This window comes from Nematolebias whitei, chromosome 10 (genome assembly GCF_014905685.2).
Source record: "Nematolebias whitei isolate Nwh7 chromosome 10, NemWhi1, whole genome shotgun sequence".
Lineage (NCBI taxonomy): Eukaryota > Metazoa > Chordata > Actinopteri > Cyprinodontiformes > Rivulidae > Nematolebias > Nematolebias whitei.
The window spans coordinates 6,508,031-6,518,476 of record NC_056507.1 but is presented as its reverse complement, the minus strand read 5'-3'; positions in this window follow the sequence as shown (position 1 = coordinate 6,518,476).

The following is a 10,446-nucleotide window of genomic DNA, read 5'->3' as shown; positions in this document are numbered from 1 at the left end:
TTTATAAAGCATGCTAACAATGCTACAATAAGAAAAAGCCTGAAAAAAGTCTTCTAGATTGTCTGCCATACAGACAAATTATTTTCCAATTCTCTATGCGACCCTTGATTGCTGTAAACGTCTTGATGTGGCCCTTTGGAAAAAAAATGTTGCCCAACTCTGACTTGGAGTGACAGCCTGTTTTTATGTCCTGAACTCAAACTGATTGAATTATAGCCACACAAACGGCTTTAACACAGTCAGTTTTATAGATGTAAGATGGCTACCAAAGCTAATCAACCTTAGTCAACAAAAAAAAAGTAATTTAGCTCAGACATATTTACAGATACTGAGCTAAGTGTGGTAGCAGATGGATGCACACTCAGCACTAACACGTCTTACAAGACTTTAGAAAATTACATGAGCTCATGAAAAACTTATAAAGCTTAGACTACAATGACTATAACTTAATTCCAACTCATCGAAAGACGATCTTAGTTTGAAACCATGAGGTGCAGTGGGCAAAATGCATTAATTGAAGAAACATTGGGTTTATATTTTCAAATGTTTTACTTTAGGACATGTTCCTTTCAGATGTAACTCAGTGTAAACTGTCAAACAACAATGACGCAGGAAACCCCTCTTTGGGTAAATGATGCAACTTGTGCAGCTGCTTTGAATTTTTTTTTGTGTGTGTGTGTCTTAATAAAGCTGCAGCAAGCTTTAAATCCAATTAAATAAAAAAAACAAAACTTAAAAATGGGACAAAATCTGTTGCAACCAGTGGTGAAATCTACTCTGGCTCTCTTGTAAACTTTAGGTATTTGAACAGAGTAGCTTCTAAAGGCCGGGGGTCCTAATGTTGAAATGAAATCCTGGAAACTGACCATGAGATGTTATTAAGGGGAAGTCTGATGCCTTAACCCTTTTTATTCAGTCCATTAAACCTTAGTCACATGGTAGTCTTCCTTCTTCCTTTAGAAGTAGTTTGTCAGCGCAGATGTTTCATGTAAAGACATCAAAGCCCCCCCCCCATGCAAGCCCCCTTCCCTCTGTCTGTCTGAATCACTAATGCACGTGAAAAGGAGGAAGAAGCAGAGCAGACATACCCCACGCTGCAGAGAAGAGTGTCTTTATCTCCTCGAAATAAGACCTACCGGTACTTCTAATGTTCAGACGAATGAACAAGCTGATTAGACTTTGTTTCAAATCATTCATCTCACAGGAGCGTTACTCTGGAACAGTTTAAGATGTGAACCTCTTTCAAAACGCTGCAGGCCAAGATTTGCTTCTTCTCTTTGTGTTCATTTCTTCACCTAAACTTGCGATAAGCTGTCGCATGAAGCACACTTGAATCAATGGATTCGACAGGAATCGCTCGACGTTTGCTCTGTGGAGAACGAAGCGGATGGCTTCACCCTTTTGGAAAAGCGTAAAGAGGCTGCTCTGCAAAATTTTATTCCTCTCCACACTCGACTTTATTTTAGTGTTAAAGCTCTGAAATATTACAAAGACAAAATACATTGGGGACCCGTTGCTACAGGCTGTTTGGTCCTTACACAAGCGAGAGTTTAGATCGAATTGTAAGTCAGACCCCTGCAGGGTGGGAGTTGGACTCCACCAGGGCTGCCCGTCGTCACCGATTCTGTTCATAACTTTTATGGACAAATTTCTCGTTGTAGCCAGGGGGTGGAGGGAGTCCGGTTCAGTGGCCTCAGGTTTCCATCTCTGCTCTTTGCAGATGATGTGGTCCCGTTGACATCATTGTGCCATGATTTTCAGCTCTCACTGGAGCGGTTCGCAGCAGAGTGTGAAGCAGCTGGGATGAGGATCAGCACCTCCAAACCTGAGGCCATGGTCCTCAATCGGAAAAGGGTGGATTGCTCTCTTCGGGTGGAGGGTGAGGTTCTGCCTCAAGTGGAGTTCAAGTAGTTTGGGGTTTGTTCACGAGTGAGGGAAGAATGGAGCATGAGATTGTGGACTCTGTGCCGGTCCTTTGTGGTGAAGAGGGAGCTGAGCTGTAAGGCAAAGCTCTCTGTTTACAGGTTAGTCTACGTTCCTAACCTCACCTATAGCCATGAACTCTGGGTAGTGACCAAAAGAACAAGATCGTGGATACAGGAGGTTGAAACGAGTTTCCTCCACAGGGTAGCTAGACTCTCCCTTAGAGAAAAGGTGAGAAGTTCAGTTATCCAGGAGAGACTCGGAGTAGAACTGCTGCTCCTCCACATGCCCCGCTCCCCTCAGGCAGAAGGTTACAGAGCATTAAGTGTAGAACCACCAGGAAAATCACTGTAATGCCACTTTAGTTGGTGATATGTGACATCTGTGCTGCTGATTGTCCATGCTGCTGATCTCATGCTGCTGCTGATCTCATGCTGCTGTATTCATTCATACCCATCTGCTCACCACAGACTCATGTTCGAGCTGCTGTTGATACGCTGTATTGTTTTGCATTATTAGAGTTACTCGTATGTCTTAGATCTTTTAGCGTATCGTTTACCATTCGTTTAGCGTTTGTCTTAGTGTATAACTTGGATCCTTCTATACTGTTTCTTTTTATACTTTGTAGTTTTGCTATTTTTAGTGTAACTGAGACCCCAAGTACATAGTTTCTTTCCACCTCATGTACCACATGTGATACGAATGACAATAAACTTGAACTTGAACTTCGAGAGGAGCCAGAGGTGGTTCGGGCATCTGGAAAGGATGCTCCCTGGGCGCCTCCCTAAGGAGGTGCTTTGGGCATGTCCAACTGGGAGGAGACCCAGGATAAGACCCGGAACACGCTGGAGAGTCTCTCAGTTGGCCTGGGAACGCCTTGGAGTCCTTCCAGAAGAGTTGGAAGAGGTGGCTGTGGAAAGAGATGTCTGTGCCTCCTTGTTCAAGTTGCTGCCTCAACGAACTGACTTCAGAACAAGCAGAAGATAATGCGTAGATGGATGGAGCTAAAAGCAGAACAAACAAAGAGGTTATACAAACACTTCATCAGACATTTATACCACTTGATAATTTGAAACTCTCAGTAATGGAAACTTTGTTTCCGATGCCAACAACTGATATAACTCGAAGAAGATCCGGTCTTATCTTCTTACTGGGTGTCCATCCTGGTTCTGTGTTTGGGTCTGTTAAATATCTGTCCAATAAAAACAGAAGAGGAAGAAAAGTCCCTGGGTTGGATAACCACAAGCTCTGCACTTCATCCATCCACCCTTTGTCTTTTACAGCAGTGTCTCAGTTTGGTAACATGTTCAAGATGTTTGTTTGAATTTGTAGGAATGTGTGACTACATTTGTGCTTTCAGTCATGGGACAGTAAATGATGATTACTCAACTGATTATAGGAATATTTTTAAAGCCTGCAGTCATTCTAATGTTTGGGGCAATCACAGAGGGACACTTTATCTAAATTATTGATAGCTGTCGCCTCACGCACTGATGCTGTCTGAGCGACAGAATGAAAAACACATTTTCCAGGCAATCTGCGCAAAATCTAAAGTTTTTAATATTTATTTCTCTAAAAGAGTTGAATTATGTTTTTATCCCCATGCTGTCACTTTGTGGGAGCTGAAAATCATGAAAAAGTTCTGCAGCTTTTGAAACAGCAGATATAAATTTTACTTTTTGTTTTGCCTGAAGCAGAGATCTATTTTGAGTAATTTACATAAAACTGTGTTTATTTGCAAGCACAACTGGCAGCAGTAGCAGCTAGCTGTAGCACTTCCTTCACAGCCTAAAACACTTTCAGTAGGAATAAGCAACAGCTTCCGATGTTATCAGCCATTAAACGGTCATTGTTAGTTGCTATCATCCCCACAGGTAGCGTTCAGACTGTCCCTTCTACCTCCTAGAAGGTTTAAAGGTACGTTCTTATCGCTGATAATATGCTGCGTGGCTCGCGTCTAAAATTGGAAGGTTTTTGTTAGCTTTATTTAACCCTTTTCCTAAACCTAACCTTACACCTGACCCATAGCACTGACTCTGAACCTACACCCCTGACCCTATTATCAGCGATAAGAACGTACCTTTAAAAGTACTAGGAGGTACAGGAGGGGCAGTCTGGACTAGAGTTGCATTCGGGCTCAAAAAATCTTATCTGACCCGGCCCCAGCCTGCAGCCATCATTTCCGAACCCCACCCGATGAATTAACAGTAATTACAGTAACAGTAATTACAGGTACAAATCCGAACAATACCTCCCACCCCGACATTTTTAATTAAGATTTGACTGCTCGCATAGTTATTAACGGCCAGCTGAATAAAAGGGGCAGAAGATCAGAGCTGAGGGGGGTTTGTCCTTTCATGGCTGTCAAAGTGCATTAAATCCCTGCTTCCGCCTGCATTCTGCATTATTCAAACATGGACCCTGCTCTGACATGTCTGCTTTGGGATCTCACCTGTTTGGGTCATCGGCCGCACGCGTTCGCTGAGTGCGGCGACTGAATGAACGTCCATTTGGGCGATGGGTCATTTCCTGGCAGTACAGTGCATCTGAAGCATAACTGAACTTTTTACCCCTTTCAAAGCCAGTCAGCTTGCGGTGAAATGGCCATGTGCAGCTAGTGATAGTATGGCAAGCCATGTTTCCATATAATTGGACAGTATAGCAAGCCATGTTTCCATGTACAAATTGGAAAGTATGGCAAGCTGTAATGGCATATAATTGGAGTGTATGGCAAGCCATGTTGCCATATAATTGGATTGTAAAGCAAGCCATGTTGCCATATAATTGGATTGTAAAGCAAGCCATGTTGCCATATAATTGGATTGTAAAGCAAGCCATGAAGGGCAGGCCGTCGGGTGTTGACCAGGATTATGTGGGGGTTCAGGGTCTGGGGGGTGCCATGGGCAGTGCTGGCGCTGTGCTCTCCCTGGGGTTGTTTGGACCCCCTGAGCTTGGCTCTTGGGTGCCATGGTTGGCCCGCTGGCCGGGGTGGCTGCCGGGGCCTGGCGGGCGGTCGGCTGGGGGTGCGTGCTTGGTTGTTGGCGGTGTGTGGGGGTGGTCGGTGGCGTGTCCTCTTCATGGTGGGGGGGTATCCTGTCGGCGGGGCATGGCCTGGGCCGGGTCTGGGGTATTGGCTCTTCTCCGCTCAAGAATGAATGGGTTTACCACCTGGGTTTGGGCATGGGCTGCCCCCTGTAGAGGGCGGGTACATGTCTTGGACCTGGGGGGTATAGAGTGTGTATCGGGAATAAGAATGAAATGTATCGTTATTGTATGTCTTTGAGTGAATGAATGTGAGATTGAGGTTGGGATAGTGTGATTGTGTATGTGTATGAATGGGTATTTGTTAGGCCGAGACTCGGACTGCCCCCTCTTTGATACAACTGGGGGTGCTTGGCATCGCGCCCCTATCGCGCGGCCCCCTGGTGGGGTGTGCCCTTGCCTGCCGGCGCGCTTGGGGCCCTTGGTATCGGGGGCTGGGCGCTTGGGCGTGTGTCGGCTCGGCCTGGTGTCTGCCTGGTGGGGCTCGGGTCCTCTGGCCCTGTCGGGCCTTGGCCTGGGTGGTGTGAGTCCTCGGTGCCCGGGCCTCGGTGCCTGGACCTGGACCTACATCGGTGCGGCGGGTGCCGACGGAGGCCTATGAGTTTGTCGCTGTTGGCCCCGGGGGGTCACTGTATGTGGTTGCTGGTGGGGATCTTCCGGTTCTCCCCTGTGGTCCGTTCTGGGGGGTGGGTGAGTGGTTCGCCCTGTGTGGGTGGCTCTGGGGGCTCCGCGGTCGGGGTCCCTCCTGGGGTCTTGGGCTCTGGTCCCCCCTTTTTCGTCTGCCTCTGGTCTTGGGGGTCGGGTCTCTGCTGCTTCACAATTACTAATAAATGTTCTATTAGAGAAGCCTTATACACTTATGCATGCTCACAATCACACACAAATAGAAGCAGGGATGTTTATGTAGGCTTTATATGTAGATATATAGATATGTACATGAATGTATATTCATGTGTATGTATGTATGTATGTATGTATGTATATAGGCGTAGGTATGGGTATATATATTTATTGAAACTTACTGCAAAGCCATGAATATTTTAAGTTCTTTATACATATGTATTTTGTTGCTGTGTTTTGTCATGTTCTTTGCAGGTGAACAGACAGTGGCCGGGTGTTTTGAAGTGTGCTCTATTTGTATATATTTCTTATATTTTGGAGTCTTACTTTGTCTTTTCTTTCTTTCTGTCCTATTAAAAATTTTTCTGTCCTATTAAAAAAAAAAAACCTACACTAGAATGTCACTATAATAAATATTTCATAATAATGGTGTGGAGAGGATGGCTGTAAGGGGAGAAGGGAGGCCATCACAAAAAAAAAAAAAAAAAAAAAAAAAAAGCAAGACATGTTGCCAGTTAATTGGAATGTATGGCAAGCCATGTTACCATATAATTTGATTGTAGGGCAAGCCATGTTACCATTTAATCCAAGTGTATGTCAAGCCATGTTACCATATAATTTGATTGTAGGGCAAGCCATGTTACCATTTAATCCAATTGTATGGCAAGTCATATTGCCATATAATTGGATTGCAGCTGATCTGCTGATGCAATCAAAAGCCCGACACCGACCCACCCATCCAGCACTTTATTATTATGGCACACCCCGAATATGGGTCGGGCCGGGCCCCGGGTTAGAAATGACAGCTCTAGTCTGGACGCAAATCTGGATGATAAGAACTAATAAAGGACATTTTATTGGCTGGAAGCGGGTGAAATAATATATCTGCTGGAAAACTGACAGATTAAAGCATTTGCACAAATTTAAAAAATGTTAACTTAACTTGTTGGTTGTCACAAAATAAAAACAACAAACAATTTCTTTAAACTGAAGTTTTTCAAAGAACAGTCTACAGATATTAACTTTCATCGTGTTTTTTCCACTGAACTCCAGTTGAAAAGATCCAAACTGTCACTTTAAGGCAAATGGCCTCTATTAATAGATGCAGCCTTCAGGAACTTGGTGTTTACATTTTAAATTTCTAGTTTTGTGCTATTTTTACAGATAAACCATGTTTAGTGTTGAACTAAAAAGAGTTGGATAAGCCACAATAGAAGAAAACTAAACATTGGAATATTTATTCCGTGCACCGATGATTTTTCTTGATCCGGCTCCTGGACGGCTCTTACATAAAGTCAAAGTTTAGTTTTCAAGCATCTCCTCACCTTTAGTTCATATTAATCCGTAAACATAACTTTTCCAAAGTTTAACGTGTCAGATAATCTCGTTTCGCAGATTAAACAGTTGCCTTTCAGAAAAGTTCCTGGCACACGAGTTCGGTGTGTTCTGACAGTGCCGGGTGCTTTGATGTGGTTGTGTTGAAACTTGGTGTGTGTGTCGTTCTGAGAGCACATGACGTGGTCCCATGTGAAAGCCTTTCTGTGGCCACGAGTTGATCCTCCTTCCCCGGCTGATCAAAAGCTACTGTGGACGTCTGGGCCTTTCTCTGTGCTCTCACCTCCCAGGACAGCTGAAGGGGTGAGACTTAAAGCGAGCCCAGCAGGAATGTCAGCAGAGAAAGGGAGGACATGTTGCTGTTTTGTGAAGGAGAATGTTTATGAAGCATTCACTCTATTGTGATCCACTTTTCTTCCGTACGTTTTTCGACGCGATTCTCATCCCGCAGTTTTTAAGTTATTTCAACAAATCATAAATCAAAATGTTCGGCTCTTTCAGGACAATCCTGCTGTGACTTTTGGTTTTGGTGCAACTTTAGCTTTTTGAAATATTCAGCCTTTCATTCCTCATATAAATTGAGCTCATTTTACATCCTTCAGATCTTTAGATCAGTTTACAACCTTTTACTGCTCCTTTCACATTTTGTTCTGGTTCAGCTTCTTTCAGCTTCCTTGTGCAAATTTAAAACTTTTGGTCAGCTACTTTCAGCTACTTTCAGCTACTTTCAGCTGTTTTGTGCTCCTTTCAGATTTTTCCTGCTAACATTTTTGTGCTTCTTCTTATTTCTGCTAATTTTAGCTTGTTATGCTCCTTTCAGCTTATTTATGCAAGTTTCAGCTTTTTCTGCTATTTCAGCTACTATTTAGCTGTTGTATGCTAATTTTAGCTTTTTCAGCTAATTCCAGATTTTTTTGTAACAATTTCAACATTTTTCAGCCTAATTCAGCAAAAAATGCGCTCTCTCCACTTCCTTCTGGTAATTTAAGCTTTTTTCCTGTTTTAGCTGCTTTTCAGCAGTTTTTTTATGCTAATTTCAGCTTTTTTCAGCCAATTGTCCACTTTTTTGTGCTAATTTCTGCTTCTTTCAACAAACGTGTTAATTCTGCTTTCTTCTGCTAAAACCGGTTCTAACTTTTCAGTTACCCTTTTATAATTTTTAAGCTAATTTCAGCTGTTTTCTGATAAATTCAAGTTTTTCATGTTAATTTCTGCTACTTTCAGCCTAATTAACTTCTTTATGCTAATTTCAGCGTGTTATACTTCTTTCAGCTCATTTCTGCTAGTTTCAATGTTTTCTGCTCTTTCAGCTATTATTTAGATCTTTTGATGCTATTTTCAGCTTTTTCAGCTAATTCCACATTTTCTGAGCTCATTTAATCTCTTTCCACTTCATTCTGGTAGTTTAAGCTTCTTTCTGCCTTTTCAGCTACTTTTTTTTTCTTCTAATTTTAGCTTTTTTAAGCTAATTTCCTAATTTTTGTGCTAATTTCTGCTTATTTAAACCTAATTTAGCAAATGTGTGTTCTTTCTGTTTTCTTCTGCTAATTTAGGCTTGTTCTTCCATTTCAGCTACATTTTAGCATGCTTTTAGCTAATTTCACCTGCTGTTTTGCAGCAAGTTCTGCAACATTTATTCACACTGCATTTTTTCAGGAAATACAGTTTCTCTAGTTATGTTTAATTTTAGTGATCTACAGTGCGTGCAGCTGTTTCATCAAACTTAAATGTTTCAGCAGTAAACACTGATGATGATGATTGGGGATTAAAATAATATCTCAAATATTATTCTCTCTCTTTTCCTTTCATTCGTGAGTGACCTGCAGGATTAGAAGTTCTCTGTCGACATCTGAACTCACAAAACAAAGTTCTCTGGATTCAATTATTTTATCTTCACGCGAGTCGATTTTCAGGGTATATGATATGTCAACATCGGCGAATGGAAAGAGAGCAGCTTGATAAACATTTCAGAGCTACATCCAGCCTGTGCCTTACAAATGGGTTTGGACTTGCACGATGTGGTCGGGTTGTTTTCATTTCCACGGTATGGCCTGCGTGCTGCATTTTGAAACTCTGAACATTTGTGTTCTAATGGCAGGAAGAGCACTGCGCAGAAATTAAGCAAACAGTTTTCATTTTGAAGTTAATTTGCAAAATTCTTGACAAAGTCTGGTTCAATCATTTGTGATTTAAACAAAATCCAGTCAAAAGTGTAAGTTTACGATTTTAATCTGTTTCAATTGGACTTTAAGAAGAAATGTAAACCCAGTTTAAAGCACTGGGGATGAAAATAGTATTTAATTGTAACGACTGTAATGAAATGCTGAACACACAAAATCCGCTGCAGCCAAGTCACGACATTTGTGTTTAAAATTACAAAATATGAGTTTACAGGAAAAATAGATGCAAAATCAAACCAAACCACTTTGAATGGGTTCAACATGCTCTGAACTTACTGGAAGGTCAAAAAAAGTGTCTTCATTCTACAGGATATTTATTTTATTGCCAGAATAAAAAGAAGTTTGCAAACACCTTAACTGCTAAAAATGTTAAGCTGACGTTAACTGCCTAACGTATTTCACAATATCTTTAGAAAATCTGGCCTTTATTCTGGCCAGAAATGGTAATAACTGAGAGGAGATTGTAAACTGTCACAAGGGGAAAAAACAAACTTTGGGAAACGTTTTAGCCAAGATCATAATGTCCTTTCTCCATATTTTATGTAGATATTCTTACTACATAATTTTGTGGTTATTACACAAGTATTTCAGACTTTTGTTTGATTGGCACTGAAAAAGGTAAATATATAAACTGAGGGGAAAAAAAAAACAATTTAAAAACACATCTGAAGTATGGATGGGTTATACAATTTACCTAAGAGACGAGGAGGCTTGATATGGAGGGTGGAATGTGTCCAAATTAAATAAATGAATACATCACGAAATAAATCATTTAATTATGTATTTAATTGTGTATTTAATGATTTAATAATTATTTTAATATTTAAATGATACATTTCATTATTATGTATTTATTTTATTTCATTTTGTCACATTCCGTCCTCCATAATATGGAGGGTGGAATGTGTCCAAATTAAATAAATTCATACATAATGAAATAAATAATTCAATTATGTATTTAATTGTGTATTTATTAAGTTAATTGTGTATTTAATGATTAAATAATGTTTTTATTATTTAAATGATACATTTCATTATCATATGTTTATTTTATTTCATTTTGTCACATTCCGTCTTCCATATTATGGAGGGCGGAATGTGTCCAAATTAAATAAATAAATACATC